Source organism: Gorilla gorilla, chromosome 17 (genome assembly GCF_029281585.2).
Source record: "Gorilla gorilla gorilla isolate KB3781 chromosome 17, NHGRI_mGorGor1-v2.1_pri, whole genome shotgun sequence".
In the NCBI taxonomy this organism is placed as follows: Eukaryota; Metazoa; Chordata; class Mammalia; order Primates; family Hominidae; genus Gorilla; species Gorilla gorilla.
The window spans coordinates 93429279-93448205 of NC_073241.2; the positions used below are offsets into that span (position 1 = coordinate 93429279).

Sequence of the window (18927 nt, forward strand, 5' to 3'; positions counted from 1 at the left end):
TGGCTGTTTCACTCATTTCCACCTTTACAAACTTAGATCTATTTTGTCACCACCTAGAAGCTTCTGGTTCCAATAACAAATGTTTGAAGATGCCCTCTCCCTCTGCCCATTCCTCTTTCTGTCATTTATACCCCCATCCTCCATTGTCATCTGGAGTTTCTGGGTTCTATCATGACACTTGCAAAATGCCTCTGCTGCCCCAATATATAAATAACACTAATTTGTCATTTGAATCAATGCTGCCTTGTCAGTGTTGTGATAATTAACCCATGGGCTGGCATCCCACGTGTGTGTCTCTGGAATGAGAACACATGGACCCAAGTATGATCATGATGCTTCCAGTGAGTCAAGGAGCAGAAAAATGACGCAGGAACAACTGGGATTAGATCAGCAAGCAGAATAAGAAAAGAAAAATGAAACACAACTTTGTTTCATTCTTTGTGTTCCTGATTGTGGCTCAGGTGGCAAACTTGCCAACTGCATTGTTTATGTACTCACAGAAGAAACGAAGGCTCCTGGTTACCTTGGAGGATGATACATGAAGAAAAAATCTTGAAAGCTAGTGAGCAAATTGCTGTTTACAGATAGTGACATTTTGGCTAAGAAATAGGGTATAATTGATGTGCACCAATTCCGGGCCTGGCCCATAAAATATTTTTCAAAATCCTCTTCTCAATCTCATTTTCTCATCTCTGCATGGCAGAAAGAGAAGACATTCAAAATGGTGGAGCCCCGTGGAGAAAAGAGCTCATCCCTGAATCATCACTGAAAATAATAGTCTTTGGTGGAGGTGAAGACAGATTCATTGCAAATGGACCTGGATTAGAAGTGACTAACCTTAACTGTTCTGGGCTCATATTCTGGGTCAGAGAAATAGACAAGTAATAGAATGCTTGGTAGAGGCCATGTGCTACGAAACACTGGGGACATCTGCAGGAGACAGAATGTGAAGGAGTAAGGGGGAGGACTGTGACCTATGATGTGTGTTTCCCATAAAGGTGATAAATACTGGTGAATCAGCAAAGTGTCGAGGAAAGAGAAAAACTGAAGGGAACTCTCTGAAATCCTGCAAGCTTCAGATGCTGGAGTGATGATGGCCGCGTACAGAAGGCATTGGGATAGATGCGCACGGAGGAAGCATTGGCTTTTGCCTACTGCATTTCTGACTGACGAAAATGAATGGACAAAAGTCCTCTGCACATGTGTTCCAGGAGACATGGTGGTGGAGGGTCTAGAGAATAGAAACCAGGCTTGCCCAAGTACAGAAATATACTCATTCTTCGTGACATCGGAGATACAAAAGAACTTTGGCTTCTCATGTTTGTGTTAATTTGGCCAGAAGAAGAGGCATGTGGTCAATGTATCTTATAGGGTAGAGCCAGAGGATTGAAATCCACCTTCCGGAGGGAGGATTAAAGGTCGGTGAGGCCCTACCACCTGAGACCTGTCCATAATATCCAAGGCCATGGGAATGACAATAGGCTGGTTCTACATCTCCATGAGCAGGGTTCTCCAGAACAGGCTCAGGCCATTGAAGGTGGCTTTACCAATTATTCTGCTGTAACTATGGAAAGAATGAGCACAAGCAGGGGAGCTGAGACAAGGCAGGCAAACAACCTCTAAAAATCTACAATTGGTGATTGGTGTGCTACTGATTAAGATAAAGGCACAGAATTATACATCCAGGTTTCTATTACTTATAGCAGAGCCTCAGACCCAGGTTGAGAGACCACTGGCCTTAAGAAAAAAAATGGGGTTGCTGATTTCTGGATAATAATCCAACTCTACAAATTGAAGAAGCAACATACCCTCTTTGTTACAGTCGAAGGAAGGGTAAGATTTTCCTGGAAAATTGCCAGCATGCTAAGAACTTGCTTAAATCTATAAAGGAAGCTAAGGATGGCTTGGGGTGCTTGGAAAATGAGAGAGAAGGGGAATCATAAAAGAAAGAAATGCAACACATGAGTATTATGGGTTAGCATGATAAGTTGACTGTGGTCCATTCACCCTCCTCAGGTGGGTGCACAGAGAGAAGGAAAGATGAAAACTCAGGTCAGAGAAGTAGGTAACTATGCTAGTTCAATCTAACCACAACTGCTACTGCTGTTTTGGAGCCAAGGACAGTATATTCCCATTCCTTGGTCACAGTAGGCCTCTTAGAGTTGTCTCCCAGGACTAATAAATTAGAACCAGATGAACAAATGTGAGGTGATAAGAAAATAAAGGGTGAAACAAACAGGAATTGAGAAACAACTCCTTATCTGTGCTTACATATACAGCCCCTAGGGTGGAGGTCAAGAAAGTCACACCCACAATCTGATAGTGTTAGGTGTGTAGTAGACACTGTCACTGAGGAACCAGCCCTGAACAAGTGTACAGTTGGCCCCAATACATACTTTGATTATATATTTTTTCACCTATCCATCTGTGTAAAAATATATAGGGTAGAGCCTTGGCAAAGACTACAAAATAGTTATACAATGGAGGATGGAACCTGGAGAAAAAGAAAGAAACGTAATACATCTAGGGCTATTTTCCCCATTCAGGGGATTAAAAACTAACTTTTATTTCTTTTCCCATTTATGTGGAGGGGGAGAAAGTTCTGCCTAAAGCTCATCTAGAATATGTTGCATCACATCAATCTCCCTTACCCCCACATTTGAAAAATCACTGCTGTAGATGTGTGAAATGGATTTGTAGAACAGTAATATTTCATTTAGGATTTGAGAAAAATGTATTTGATCCTATTGGAGGTACTCTGATGAGTAATTTAAGAGACTAACATTAGCGAGTAGGCTAACAGGGTCTTGAAACAGGGACACCAATACAAAGTTGTTTAATTGGGGTCAGTGCACAGGAAACAGACCTCAAGAGGGTTCCCATTAGTGAAAGAGTATGATAGCTTGTCATGTTAGGAACTGCCTGTAATGCAAGATGGTGTGAAAGGTTGGAGAAATTAAGTGCAAAAGACCATGATTCTTACTGATCAGGACAGCTTTGGTCAGAAGGCACCTGTCTCATTAGTAGTAGAAACAGGAATTACAACTGGAACTAACAACAAATTTGTGTTTCATGTGATAAAGCATGTGAATATTTGAGTAAATAAATGAAACACTTCTAATTTACTTATTTACATATTGAGCCATTTATTCATTGTCATCATCGGCCTCATCATCTTCATCATGATCATGCCTTCTATGTATTCAGCGTCTACCAGTTTTGAAAGTATACTGGGTATGCTGGGAAGATTTTTATGTATTACTTCGTTAATCTTAACAACAACTCTGGTAGACATAACTAATGCTCAGAAATATCTTGGTTTTTTTTTTCCTGTCACATGGAAGACTGCAATTCCTAGACTCCCTGTGGTTGGATGTAGCCATTTACTTTGTTCCGGCCGTTGGACATGGAAGAGGATTGATGTGCACCACCTTCAGGCTAAAGCACTCAATTAATTGCCAGTGCAAGACTCTCCACTCCGAGCTTGTCCAACCTGTGGCCTGTGGGCCGCACGTGGCCCAGGATAGCTTTGAATGCAGCCCAACACAAAATGGTAAACTTTCTTAAATCATTATGAGTTTTTTTCTGCAATTTTTTTTTAAGCTCATCAGCTATCGTTAGTGTATTTTATGTGTGGCCCAAGACAATTCTTCTTCTTCCAATGTGGCCCATGGAAGCCAAAAGATTGGAACCCCTGTTCTACTCCATCTTCTTCTGGACATCTAAAAGGAAGCTTTGTATTGAGATAGTAGAGTCAAAATTATTCGGTAGCTTGGATCCCTGAGAGGCCTTCTGGTCCCACAGAAGACTTTGTATGAATAAGAAATAAAATTTTATTGTGTAAAGCCACTGAGTGAAGGATTGTTTGTTATCGTAGCATAACCTTACTTCTCCTCACTCTGCAAAGAATATCTGCTTATTAGTTGCATTTTACTGAGAAAACTGAGGCTTGGAACAGTAACATACCTTAAGCTGGTATTGCACATTCAGTTCAGCTGGAGTATAAGCCTATCTGTTTCTGTCTCTACAACCGGATGATAGTAAAACAGTTTGAACAATGTAACCAGCTTACTGGGTTCTACTAGACTGACAGTACTATACAGGAATAGTAGCATAGAAAGGTAAATTGGAAAGACTTTGGGGGTATAAATGGGACATTTTTTGAAGAAGAAATGCTTGAGATTTTTTTATGGTGACCTACAAAGATACTGGCACAGAGGACTTGGGGACCTTCTTTTTGGAAGTGACTTAGCCTTGTCTATATATTTACCTGTATCTGTGCCCATATTTTAGATAATTTTTTTTTGCATGAGTTATTTAGAAGTTTAAAAAGATCTCTGCTGCTAAGTCAGAAATGCAGAATAAAATAAACAACAAAAGAGCCTTTGCTTTGGCCTGACAGAAACACTGGCTGGTTCATTCATGCTACACTTGGAAAACATTAGGAAAAACTAAGCCGTTATTACCTGTGGCAAAACACTTTGCTGTGGATGGACGCACTGCTAATGACCTCGCAGCAGGAAGTATGGCTCCGAAAGCACTTCTCCATTTCCATTGCAGGGTGACTGGGGTGTTTTTCTACATCCTGATTAGTGCTTCAGAATCTCTGTGTGGTGCTTTCTGAGAACAGAGTGGGTCTGTATTTTGTTAAATGTTGCAAGGATGGATGATTGACAATCATGGATCAAATAAGCACTCAGTAATCCATCAGAGGAAAGACTGTGAGAAAAAGTAGATGACAAACTACCTTCAAATATATAGTTGGCATACTTTAACATTTACTTCATCAGGATGGTTGCCTTATTGTGACATACCATGTTTTTCCATTTTCTCCCTTCAGAATGACTAACAGAACTTGCAGCTCTTCCTCCTTCAAGACCAGCTGTCAGTGTGAGATAGGGATTAAGGCAGGGCATTTTCATGATGAGATTGTAAATCTCTTGGTGGAGAGGATTTGACCTTCCTCACCTCTGTACGCCCAGATTCCAGCCTAATACGTGGCATACAGTAGGTTCTCAGCCAACAATGGGGGAGAGCATGAGGACAGCAGAAGCTTCTGAATGCAGCTCAAATGGAAAATAAGCTCCCTGATACCCTGTCATTTTTGGTGTTTCAAATGTGAATTCTTGTTTATAGAATAGTAAGGAAAATACATAATCATAATATTTTAAAACAGAATATGAAAAGACTAAGTCAGCTGGCAGATTCCAAAGTAGAACACAAGTGTCTTAACCTCTAGCCCTGTTACCATGTGATGCTGCCTGGAGGAGGCGAACCTTAGGGTGGGAGTAGAACCAGGTGGTGGATGGCTGGGTCCCTGCCCTCTCTGGATGGCTTTCTGGTCTCTCAAACTGCCTGAGTCAAGTCGTCCAAGCTCCTTCAGGAAAGTGTTAGGGGAGCAATGTGTTTCCACGCCAGGTTTCCTAAGGATTATGAGAAGCTGGCTTTAATACTTTTTAATAGTAAAATTTAATTAAACTAAATGTACCTCCGGGAACAGTAATGTATGCAAACTTATCACAAAATCAAGGACCATGGTGAGAAAAAGTGAGAGCTTAATGTGGATGAATTCCAAAATATTTGGCTTAAGCAACAAAACCAGTTTATTCTATATTTCCCCTTAACATGTCGTGTGGATCTTTTAACAGTTGGTTGTTTAATAATAGTAATCTTCAAGCTTATTTCTCGGATCAGCATGCATGTGACAGTCCTTCATTCTCAGTAAACACTGTGTGATACAATCAGCCTGCCGCAGATGCTCCTTATTCTATTACTGCGGCATAATCATTTGGGGAAATCTGTGAAACTAATGCAAAATCTCACAAAGCTATTCAGAAATATGGATTGAAAATGGAAGACTGGAAAAATAGCTTGTCATAGCCCATTAGCGACTACACACTGCGATTTAAGAAACTATTTTTCAAACGTTTCCATTTTGCACATTGCTCAAAAAAAAAAAAAATCCTACCTTGTTTGTTCCTGAAGAACACTGGGAACATCCATCATAGGAGGTTAAGGCAGATTTACCAGGAAAATATTCATATTTCCATTGGAATAAAATATATGGACTTGATTTAAGATTAGCATATGCATTTTCCTCAAAGATAAACACTATTTCTGCTGTTTATTTTTATTGAGAACAGAGGACAATAATGTAATACAATTTAGTGGTATGATTTTGTTGATCTCGATAAGCAAGATTCTATACTTATGGATTGGCCAGCATTTTATCAGACTGGCTATTAATTCTTTCATTTCCCCTCTTTCTTCATTGTTTTATAAATATTTATTACAAATCTTGCCTATCTTCAACCTGCTCTTACCTGGGTGTCTTTCTCTAATCATTGATCTCTCTTTCCAGAAAGAATCTTTTCTATTTTACTTCATAATCAATGACTTTTGGTTTTTCATTTGGGCACATTATTCCCCCTACTGAGATGCCAGCAACTTTTCTGGGTTTTTCTCAATTCCTGGTTAAGAAAACAATAGTTCTCCCCACCCCCCATACTCCAGGGAGGAAAAGAAGTAATAGTTACTGTGAACCTATTCCTATATCCTGAGCCTTCTACTGAGAGCTATCATGACAATTTCTTATATTTTATAGGTTGGAAACTGACAGTAAGAGGTGTTAAACAACTTTTCTAAGGTTATACATTGAGTATATTGCAGAGTTTGCATTCAAAGAAAGCCATGTTATTCTGACACTCAAACTCCTGGTCTTTCCGTTCTTGCACGGTATTCTAGAATTAACTACTCCCTACACTAGGCAGAGACATCACAAGCGTGGGCTACAGTCAGAGGGACCAGGGAACTACATTTCACTCTGCCACTTACTGCCTTAGCAATTTACTTAGTTTTCTAGTGAAAATGATACTTAGCTTTCCAATTTAAAAAAAAAAACCTAGCAGATAATGTAGCACAATGCTAACGTCTGAGTAAAAAGCAGAAAAAGAGATTATTATCATTATTACCCCAAGACGAGTAGTTGCATATTTATCCTGGAAAAGAGCTATAAATTATTTAATTATTTTCCTTGATTTGACTATTTCTTTCAAGTTCAAAATTTCTGCCCTCCAAGTTCCTGCCCCTTGCACCTTTCCCCAGGTGGCTTGCACATAATGGAAGGGAAGCACTTAGAAGACTTAGGAGACCCACAGGCTTAGACCTGTAAGTTAGTTACACTGCCCATGAGAGTGAGGAGACACGCTTTCTGCTGTCTTCCCAGTTTCAGGGAAAGGTGTAAGTGCTGTATTTGGGCTATATTACCCGAAAGACCTTGTTTCACCTGCAGGGAAAGGATGGCCAGTAATACTCAACCTCAGCAGTAGACCCAAATGTGTAGGGCAGATGTATAGAGAAGAGATCAATAACCTTGATCTTTGCTGCTGGGCGACCACCCAGTCATGGAAACGAAGAGGCTGCTCTTTTCCATAATGTTTCTTTGGAGGCTGACTCTGTAGACTTTCTAAAGCACACTGAAACTTGTAATTCTCTCAAATATCCATTTCTACTGGTATATTCACAAATAATTATTTATAAAATCTTAAGCAGAGTTTCATGAAATTTATGGGAAGCACATAAAAATGAAAGAAAATGGCTGGGCGCGGTGGCTCACGCCTGTAATCCCAGCACTTTGGGAGACCGAGGCGGGCAGATCACAAGGTCAGGAGATCGAGACGATCCTGGCTAACCCGGTGAAACTCCGTCTCTACTGAAAATACAAAAAAATTAGCCGGGCCTGGTGGCGGGCGCCTGCAGTCCCAGCTACTCTGGAGGCTGAGGCAGGAGAATGGCATGAACCAGGGAGGCGGAGCTTGCAGTGAGCCGAGATTGCGCCACTGCACTCCAGCCTGGGCGACAGAAAATATAACGTTCAGGGTTCTAAAGTGCAAACTTTCCAAAGAGGTTCTCCCTGCCTGTATATTTAGGAATGTCTTCTGAATTCTACTTTGGGGGAGGAGACGGGTGCCTCAATTCCTTTTTCCAAGCCCTTAACCAGAGGATTGCTGAATAGGACTAAATGGACATTCCGGGTGTGCTGTGAGTCAGGAGGATTCTGGTTTGATTGATGACATTTACACTCTACGTCTATACTGGAACTTTCTGATATCTCCTTTGGTACTTATTCATAAAAATATTCATTTATTTTATGGGTTTTGTTTGTTTGTTTGTTTGAGATGGAGTCTCCCTCTATCACCCAGGCTAGAGTGCAAGGCCACGGTCTTGGCTCACTTCAACCTCTGCCTCCTGGGTTCAAGTGATTCTCCTGCCTTAGCCTCCAGAGTAGCTGAGATTACAGGTGCATGCCACCACACCCAGCTAATTTTTGTATTTTTAGTAGAGATGGAATTTTGCCATTTTGGCCAGGCTGGTCTCGAACTCCTGACCTCAGATGATCCACCTGCCTCGGCCTCCCAAAGTGCTGGGATTACAGGCATGAGCCATTGCTCCTGGCCTATTTTATGTTTTTTTGAAAATGAGCTTGTGCGTAAAGATAGTGAGTGTTGTGATGATCATAAACGAAAATATACATAAAGAGGTAAAAAGCCTGAAAACTTTCTGAGAGCTTCTACACACCCTTCTCCCTTCTCCTCCCACCCTCCTCCATGCAGGGCTGGGGTGATACACCCATTTGTCGTCAGCCCTCTGGGATGCTTTACTGCCACCATTGGTTTTGAAAGAACACACCAGGGAAAGGGAAAGCCGTGTGCTGAAATTTAGGGGAGGCTCTGAAGACTACACTCATCTCCACCTTATCTTCAACCCAAATTGTCTGCCTTATTCACATTTCATTAGCACTAATTTCTAGAGGGCCTGTCTAGTGAGTTAGATATTGTGTTCCCAAATGTCGACTGTACATACGCAGGCATCCTTAGAAGGATGACACAGTAATCTACCACGAGCCTTCCATTAGGGCATGAACACAGAGTTTATGGCATCAGGCAACCGACTGAGAACACAGGTGAGGTTCATGAGGCAAGGAAGCCTCACTGAGGAACAAAATTAGGTTTTCCAGCCTGAGGACTTTGCAAAGAAGGAGGAAAATGAGGTAGGAATGATTTGCAGGTGCATTTGTGTGTGGGGAGGCTGCCTATGGGGGTAAGGTAGGAGGGGGAACGTGAGGGTGTCAGATGGGACAGTGGAATGAGAACCCAAAGACACATTTTATCTACTAAGATATTATAGAACATTTTGAAGTGTGAGGGAGCCCAGGTTCTCTCTTTAAAACTTCTTTATGATGAGTCTGTTCAAGGAGGCCTCAATGTTCCTCTCAGCTTTTCTAAACTTTAGACGGTTCTTCATGCCTCTAGGATCCTTGCCTTCCTTTTTTTAAATAAGTATTTACTTTTAAAAAATTGCAATTTTAAATTCTTCCTTTACGTCTTTGAGTTGAAAATCTCATTAAAAGCTTCTTGCCAGTTTTGCAACTCAGAACTGTCTTTCTCAAGGATCTGGGAGTCATCTCTTTGAAAAGAAATAATCAAAAAAGATAGCATCCCTATCTCCCAGTTTCTACGGGAGGATAGGAGCCTAACATTTTTCAAGTTGTAAAACTGCCTCCTGTCCTGAAGATAGGAGAAAATGTACTTTTCCACTGGGTAAGGCCAATAAGCCAACAGATGCCCTAAAATCCCTCCTCCATCCCCAGTCTTAGCTCTTAAAAGCTCTCCAGCCATTTTTTACCAGTGGAGTTAAGACTGAGTTCTGGTGCCCTTTCCATTATTGCCACAGCCTTAAAGTCTTCCTTGCCTATGTGATTATGTGTGCTGCAATTTTTTTAAGCCCCAAAGGAATTTGCTTTTTGATAAGAATTCAGTAACAAAAAGTGGGTCTCAGGATGAATCAGTTTACAACATACAGAATTAACATTAAAATGAGATAAGTAACTTTTATAGAAATATTGACCAGAGAATGTCCTTTCAAATGTTTTTCCTCCTAGCATGACAAAAAGTTTTAATTTGTAAAAATTGTTATGTTTGCTCCTAATGTTTTAAGAACATATTAATTGCATAAACTATACTCCTATATAAACATCTTAAGAATATTTATTTCATAAGATTGACATTAACCGTTGAGTTCCTCTGTTTCTGCAAACATGATGTTAGTTCACATGCAGTTTTATTTGATGTTACACAACATATATATCAATTGTCACTTTCTTTTCATGTTTCTTTTCTTTTCCTTTTTTCCGGCTTTATTTTGGTATAATTGACAAACATTGTATATATTTATCGTGTACTATGTGATGATGCTTTGACACATGCAGACATTGTGAGAGGATTGCCATGATCAAGCTAATTAACATTGCCTTCACTTCACAGAGTTGTCATTTTTTTGCAAAATTTTACAAAATTATTGCAATCTTTGCTTTGACAATCCAATGAAAATGCTGGCCCTTGTTTCTTACACACTTTCTTGGACAACAAAAATTGCTAAACTTACCAGCTGCCTTAGGTTTACCACGGGCCTTCCATGGAAATGAGTCCTGGGGTGGAAATGGTCCCCTTCTGAGGGAGCGTGCTAAAACCACAAACCTCACTCCTTCATTAAAACAAAGCCAAACAAAATTCACACAACTGCATTTTTAACCTGTGTTTGCATAACAATGAGTTTCATTCTTCACTCTGCCTAATTTATTCCCCATAGTGATTCGCCTCAGGCCCCTAGTCCTTGCTCACTCTAATAAATCCAGTGGCTAAAGACAAAGCTTAGTGCTTTTTTAGAGTTAGTAACAAAATGCTAACTGTGGTTCTTCTGTAGAGGCCCTGTTTTATAGGGAAATGAGACAACTAGACAAAGCCCTGAACACTTTCCTTATGGAACTTTGTGACTTAGTTAAATTACCATCCCCAAAGCCTTCCAGGTTAGCAATAATTAGACAGCAACTAAGTGACCCCACCATGATAGCTTCTTTGCATAATAATCTAATGCCTGAAACACTCATAGGAGTAATGTATTGTTATCTCTGCTTTGCAGATAAGATAGGGTAGAGAGGTTACCCATCATACTCCAGATTTCACAAGTAAAAAAGTTGGCAGATCTCTATTTCAAAATTCATTTCAGGTGGCTTCAAAATCCGTGAATTTTATATGTCTTGTGCTATTTTCTTACCTGTAAAATTGAAAGAATGATAATTGATGTGTAAGTTACATTTCAAGCTTGGAATTCTCAGAGATGTAGTCCTGAAAGAGAGTGTCTTGGACCCAGAGAAGTGTGCAGAATCCAGACTTTTCAATGAAGGCAGTAGAAACAGTTCTCTTTTTTGAGACACTTAAAACCTTTTACCCCACTGGTTCACTCAAGTGCATGTAACGGTACAGATCACTTGGTCCAACTAGAGAACAACTCTCCGCCTCTCCAGTGAGCAGATCCAGCCTTTGCCTCCATGTTTCCACACATTTGTTTTCTAAACCCAGAAAAGTGATATTTACCATCAATCTGTTCTTGAGATGCTTCTAGGGTATGGCAAAGGAAACGATCCATGATGTCAGGTGTATTCCTAGCTCTGCCTGCTTTTCTTTTCTTTGACCTTCCGTAAACAAGCAACTTCATTTCTCTAAGGCTTCATTTAACTTCTTAAAGAGTGGTGACAATAACACCCATCTTATGGAGATTTTCTAATAATAAGATAGAGAGAATCTCAGAGATCCTTGAGTTCTCCAGGCTGAATGCATTATATAAAAGTAATTACTTAGTGTGAACAGCTAGGAGGCATTTCATTCTAGTCAGGGGGTGTCTCTGGTATTTGTTTTGGACAAATAAAGCAAGCTTAAAGGAAGCTCGGCTATCACTTTGTTTAATGCTCTTATTTTATAGATGAAGAACATGCACAATTATGTAATATTATGAAACTGAGTTCAGTTAGGCTAAGAGTCTTTCTCAAAATCCTCAATAATAAATGTTCTGTAATGTAGATATACATACAGTCTACGAAGGCAACCAGTATTTAACTTGCTTGAGGTAGTACCTACTCTTTTGTTTTATAATAAGGTTGTGTCTATTTTCCCAAAGAAGTGCTATGAAGAGATTAATTTTAATTATTTTTAATGTCTCTAACTTAAAAATATATACATTATATGGATATAAAATCATTATAACTTTTTTGTATGAGTGCTGATAAAATCAACCAAGACTTTAATAGGACATAACTCCAAACACTTGGATTACCCCTGACACTGTGTTTGTGGTGGGATAAAGCTTTACGTGGTGACACATTCTGCGTGGAATGCTGGCTCCATCTGCTTTCAACATTCCATTTATACTCAAATGTACATAAATTATATACATATAGAAATTAAAAATTATGCTCATAAGTTTTAATTGCCCATTTTATACTTATTATCTATGCATCATTGGCTATCTTGCACCACTTTAGGTCTTATTTTCCTAAGTATAAAATAAGCCTACTTGATCAAGACCCTGGGGGTCTGTGTGTGTGTGTGTGTGTGTGTGTGTGTGTGTGTGTGTGTACATATGTCATCCTTTGTCCATAGGATTACACTTCATACAAAGTAGGGTCTTGATAAATATGTGTTGTTTGATGATTGATTTGTTTTTCTTTAAATATACTTAACTCACTGACTTGTACAGCAATATTTAATGAATACTACTTTTGTGCAAGTATACAAAAAAAGAATCATATACAAGTATACAAAAAAAAAGAATCATATATCCTGATTTTCAAGACTACACAGTTTAGCTGAAGAGCTACGAATCACTTACAAATAGGTAAATGAAAAAAGACAATACATGTGACTCCAGTAGAATTCAGGGAAAGATGTAGACTCCTGCGGGTACAGAATTCTTAGGGGAGATGGGATTTTCAGTGAGCACTGATTGGAACTTAGAGGAAGAACAGAAGGAAGGAGGTCATTCCAAGCTGATGGACTGACTGAGTAAAGGCTGAAGCTGGCTGATTCTGGTGGAGAATCATTTACAAGTGATTAAATAGAAATTCTGAGAGCTTTGTGAAGTTTAGGTTGGAGACTAGATTGATTTTTAACTTAGCATATTTGTTAAATAATGTATTGATTCACTGCAATTAAAGTTATATCTGATTAATTGCATATTGGGTTTCACTAGGCTTACTGTTATAGGACTAGAACAATGAGATGAAATAGACACTGGTGTTTTTACTAAAGAAGGTCTCATAACTGCTAGAACTTCAGTTATTATAGACTTTCTGCCATAGTGACATAAAATTTGTCAACAATGCTTTTTCACATTTTATTTTGATTGAAAATTACTATTATATGATTCCTTATAGTGAAGGAATGGGAGGAGAAGTACCTCTCCCATGTGTTTTTCCAAAGACCTCTATGGTCTCCTCTTGCAGTGGTGAGATGGGTTTTCTTGAGATTCTTTGGCGGTTGGCAAGAAACCGAAAATCCGGATTGTTCTACCTCAAAGACTGATCTGCTCAGATCTTCTTTTCTCTGTGGCATCTTTCTCTTATGAGAGTCTTGGGACACAATTTTGCTTTTGCTTTTGGGTATTCTCATGCAGTCTGTTAGATAGATATTAAAGTTGACAGTGATGCTTCTTGTCCATGTGTATGAAGTAACTAAAAGTTTGGAGAGAACGAACAGCCAATGCCACAAAAAAAAACAAAATAAGCTTTGGGTCTAAAGTATTTTGATTTCCTTCCCTCACCATCAATTTTTGAGAAGCACTTGTAACTAATTATTTTTCTTTAAAAATAGATTTATGGCCACCAGAGGGGGCATCTTCCAACAAAGAGACCAGAGTAAATAATAAAAGCTTACCTGTTAAATTTCCCAGCCTGATGTGGAGCATAATTAGCAAGAAAGCAAGCCAATTGCTGTGGGATGTTTTGCAGAACAGATGCTCTTCTTCCATCCTCTCTCTAAGATGGCTCTTCTTTTTTTGTTAGTTTAAAGAGATTCTAAATCTCAATAATAGTTAAGTTTAGAGAAACACTCTGAGTGACACAGCACATATTTTAATTAACTGCTAAAGCTGGTTCAGATTAATGATCTCCTTATCCCTGTGTGGTATGCACACAGTGGTGGATTAGACCTGCCCTTAAACTAGGGTATTTTTTTTTTTAGTTCTATAGCGTTTAGAGAGAAATTCCTGCTTAACATATTAGTCGTCGAAATTGTTGAGTATAATATTTGTTTTGGCACTAACTTTCTCTTTGCATTTGTGAGATGTCTGGAGGAAATTTCAGATGCTCAAGGAGAGCCAGTTTATTGGTCTGTTTTGTTATGTTCAGCGTAGGAAAGTTGTAGCCTCTTCAATCCTCCATTAGCCAGATTCTAGAGAGCAAGGCATGAATGATAGCAATTTAGTTATCACGTTCTATTTCCAGCAGAATTGTTTGTAGTTTAGCTCAAAATATCCATCTTCTTAATTTTAACTGGTTTTGCCAGTTGCCAGTTAAACCAGATTGCAAGTGAAAATGAATATCATCAACACACTTAAATATTTCTGTGCACGGTACAAAGCAGACTGTAGATGATTATAGACTACTGGAAAATGTGTTTCCACAGAAACTTTCTTCTAAATTGCTAGGAGTGTGTTAGACTTTAAGATTACTCATAGGCATGTGCTCAAAAATTTGGTAAACTTTAAAATTTTTTTATTTTACTTTAAAAGTATATTATAAAGAAAGCAATATTCTCTAAGGCAATGAATCATCTATTCCCCTCCAGTTTAAAAATGGTACATGGAACATTTACGTTATACACAAAAATTACTTTGAATAGCTGTGTGTGATCATTTAAACAAAGCAAATCACTAAACATTAGGCATGACATTGCTGATCACCTCTTCTTTTTTAAATTTGTATAAATTTATGGGACATATGTGTAATTTTGTTACATGCATAGCTTGCGTAGTAGTGAAGTCAGGGCTTTTAGAGTATCCATCACCCAAATAACGTACGCTGTACCCCAAAACCTCCATCATCCACCCCCCTCTGCCCCCTTACCTTTTTGAGTCTTCATTGTCCATCATTTGTCACTCTACACCTTTGTGTACTCACTATTTAGCTCCCACTTATAAGTAAGAATATATGGTATTTGTCTTTCTGTGTCTGACTTGCTTCACTTAAGATAATGGCCTCTAATTCCATCCATTGTGCTGCAAAAAACATGATTTCATTCTTTTTATGGCTGAATAGTATCCCATTGGGTATATATGCCACATTTTCTTTATCCAGTCATTTGTTGATAAACACTAAGGTTGATTCTGTATCTTTGCTATTGTGACTAGTGCTACAATAAACATACGGGCACAGGTATTTTTTGATACAATGATTTATTTTCCTGTGCATGGACACCCAATAACGGGATTGCTGGATAGAACACTAGTTCTGTTTTTAGTTTTTGGGAAATCACCATGCTGTTTTCCATAGAGGTTGTACTAATTTACGTTCCCAGGAAGAGTGTATAAGAGTTCCGTTTTCTCCACAAACTCACCAATATTTGTTATACTTTATCTTTTCAATAATAGCCATTCTGACTAGTGTTAAGACGATATTGTAGTTTTGCTTTGAACTTCTTTAATAATTAGTGATGTTGAGCATTTTTCATGTCTGTTGGCCATTTTTATGTCTTCTTTTGAGAAATGTCTATTAATGTCTTTTGCCCACTTTTTAATGGGATTATTTCTTTGATTTTTTGTTGAGTTGTTTGAGCTTCTTGTAGTTTCTAGATATGAATCCTCTGTCAGATGAATAGTTCGCAAATATTTTCTCCCATTCTGTAGACTGTCTGTTCACTCTACTGATTATTTCTTTTGTTGTGCAGAAGCTTTTTAGTTTAAGTCTCATTTGTCTGTTTTTGTTGCTGGTGCTTTGGGGGTCTTAGTCATGAATTCTTTACCTAGACCAATGTCCAGAAGAGTTTTTCCTAGGTTTTCTTCTAGTGTTTTTTATATAGTTTTAGGTCTTATGTTTATGTCTTTGATTCATCTTAAGTTGATTTTTGCATACAGTGAAAGATAGGGGTTCAGTTTCACTTTTCTGCATATGATGATCCAATTTTCCCAGACTATTTATTGAAAAGGTTATCCTTTCTCTAGTGTATGTTCTTGTCTATTTTGTCAAATATCAGTTGGCTATAAAAATGTGGCTTTATTCCTGGGATGTTTATTTTGTTCCACCAATCTATGTGTCTATTTTTATACCAGTACCATACTGTTTTGGTTACTATTGACTTGTAGTAAAATATGAAATCAGGTACTATGATGTCTTCAGCTTTGTTCTTTTTGCTTAGGATTGGTTTGGCAATTTGGGCTCTTTTCTTGTTCCATATGAATATTATGATTGTTTTTCTAATTCTGTGAAAAATGATGTTGGTATTTTGATAGAGATTACATTAACTCTGTAGATTGCCTTGAGCAGGATTGTCATTTTAATGATATCAATATTAATTCTTCCAATCCATGAGCAGGAGATGTTTTCCATTTGTTTGTTTTATCTATGATTTCTTTCATCAGCATTTTCTATTTTGCCTTGTAGAAATATTTTACCTTCTTAGTTAAATATATACCTAGATATTTCATTATTTTTTGTAGCTATTGTAAATGGGATTGTCTTCTTGATTTGGTTCTCAGATTGTAATTGGTATATAGAATTAATACTGATTTTTGTACACTGATTTTGCATCCTGCTGAATTCATTTATCAAATCTAGAGATTTTTGGTGGAGTCTTTAGTTTTTCTAGATGTAAGATTATATAATCAGTGAACAGGAATAACTTGACTTCCTTTTTTCCAGTTTGGATGCCTTTAATTTCTTTTCCTTGCCTGGTTTATCTGGCTAGGATTTTTAGTACTATGTTGAATAGAAGTGGTGAGAGCGGTTACCTCTTCTTGGTCTTCCTAAGCAACTTCCCTAGTTTATCTCTTCTTTTTTCATCTGGATTGTAGTCATAGCCAAATATGCCACTCTACTTCCACTAGCTCCTTCATAATGAACTTGGAATTATCTTCTGATAATGCACTTCTTTTTTAGGAATATTTAAGACTCATAAATTTCAGAATCAAATCAGACTACTTAATCCAAAAATGGCCTTCCTATACCACCAGGCCCTCTGAAAATGCCCAGTCTTTTTTTAGAAAAATCACACTGTACCCCTTTCTCTGCTAATAAATTCACATAGCAGCAGTACCTCAATACATATTCTACATGCTTTTCTTCTCACTTACCCCAACCTTCTCCTTTGGCTTATCCTATTTTATTTTTTTTTAAGAATGCTCTTTCCTTTCACGTTTCTATACGTTAATGCATTATCATTCAGGGTCCATGTGCTATGATTTGGATGTTTGTCCTCTTTAAACCTCATGTTCCAATTTGATTCCCAAGGTGGCGATGTTGGAAGGCAGGGCCTGGTAGGAGGTATTTGGGTCACGTGGGTGGATTAATTATGAAAAGATTAATGCCCTCTGTCAAGAGTGAGGGAGTTCTTGCTGTATTTGTTACTTGAGAGCTGGCTGTTAAAAAGATCCTGACAGCACCCTCCTCCACTTCCTCTGTCCCCATAGGAACCCACCCATCTCTCACCACGTAATCTCTTGGCACACACTGGCTCCCTTCTGCTTTTGGAGGTGAGGCCCTTACCAGATGCAGGTACCCAGTCTTGAACTTTCCGGTCACCAGAATCATGAGTTAAATAAACTTATTTTCCTTATAAACTACCCAGTCTCAGGCACTCTGTTATAGCAACTCTAAGAACTACCTCTTCCCAAAAGCCTTCTGAGATATTCCCCTTGCTCCTCACTTATCCACACACCTCAGATTAGTCTTGTACTTCTCCAGGAATGACAGTCACAGTATTTAAGCTCTGCATGGCATGGTCGTCCACGGATCAGAACCTAGCTGGTTGAATGTAATGGCTGACTGGCCAGCCTGCAGTTCTGTGTCTCTCTCAACTGGTTTTCCCTATGTCCTTAAGGAAGAGTTCACAGACATCTTCCTGACTAAAAGATCACTACTCTGTGGTCCCATAGCACTTGTGTGCCTCTGTCATGGCACTAACCACCCTGTGCTAAAATCACACCATGTTATTGTCTCCATGCTCTGCCAGGTAGAACACCTGGCATATCTAGACACTCAGTAAAAGCTTGTTGCCAAACTGATTAAATTTTTTAAAAAATGAATTGAGGCCAAACACAAGTCTTAATATGTCCCAATCGCTCTTCCTAGTAATTGCATTTATAAAATGCTAAGAAAATGTTTGTTGTATTAAATTTGAGCTCTTGATCTCTAATAAAATCTTATTAATCATTTAATAATAATGATGATGATGATACTGCCAAACAATTACCTAGCAGTCACTATGTATCAGGCACTGAATTAAGTGCTTTATAGGTGCTTATTTAATCCTCACATCTACCTTTGTGAGGTGGTTGTCTTATTTTTCCTGATTTTTAGAAGAAAACAGAAGCACAGAGAGATTAAATAAACTGTCTAGAATCCTGCATCTCATCAGTGGAATGACCAGGCTTCTAACCTAGGAAGTCTAACACTAAATTCAATACCTTTTTGCTCTGAATTAATTTCAATGAAAGCACTTTTTGATCTGATGAACCTATGGTATATATTCATTGTTTTCTTTTCCTAACCATCTATCCTTTCCATTAATTACTAGTACTCTGACACTGCTCACAGTGAGTTGTAGAATATTTTCAATCAAAAGCATGCATGTAAATAACTGTCTTACCACCAACATTCATCCTTGAAATCTTCTTGCTAAGACATGAAATTGTTGCCTCCACACTTAAACTATTTATTTCCTGCTTCTAGTTTTTCATTTGCCTTGTCGTGGTTTTCTAGCTGAGGACAACTTGTAAAACTCTGTTCCCCCTTCACCCTGCCTTCAGCGCTCAGCTTCTCAGTGACTCAGTGATTCCCTGGGCATCTGCTACCACTCATACCCCAGTGCTCCCAGTATCTTT

At 38.5% G+C, this 18927-nt stretch overlaps 1 long non-coding RNA gene and 1 other non-coding gene across 2 annotated transcripts in view; one reads left to right on the plus strand and one right to left on the minus strand.

Moving 5' to 3' along the window:
* The window catches only part of LOC101143472 (uncharacterized), a 69209-nt gene that overhangs the window by 26411 nt on the left and 23871 nt on the right, over positions 1-18927 (minus strand). Inside the window, exons 2-3 of the transcript XR_010131293.1 lie at positions 5277-5423; positions 4467-4719 (exon numbers count right to left, since the gene is read on the minus strand). This is a non-coding gene — a transcript (uncharacterized protein). The remainder of the gene's footprint in view (positions 1-4466; positions 4720-5276; positions 5424-18927) is intronic.
* LOC109023965 (uncharacterized) overlaps positions 1-18927 on the plus strand; it is a 319949-nt gene that overhangs the window by 2297 nt on the left and 298725 nt on the right. The window lies entirely within an intron of this gene.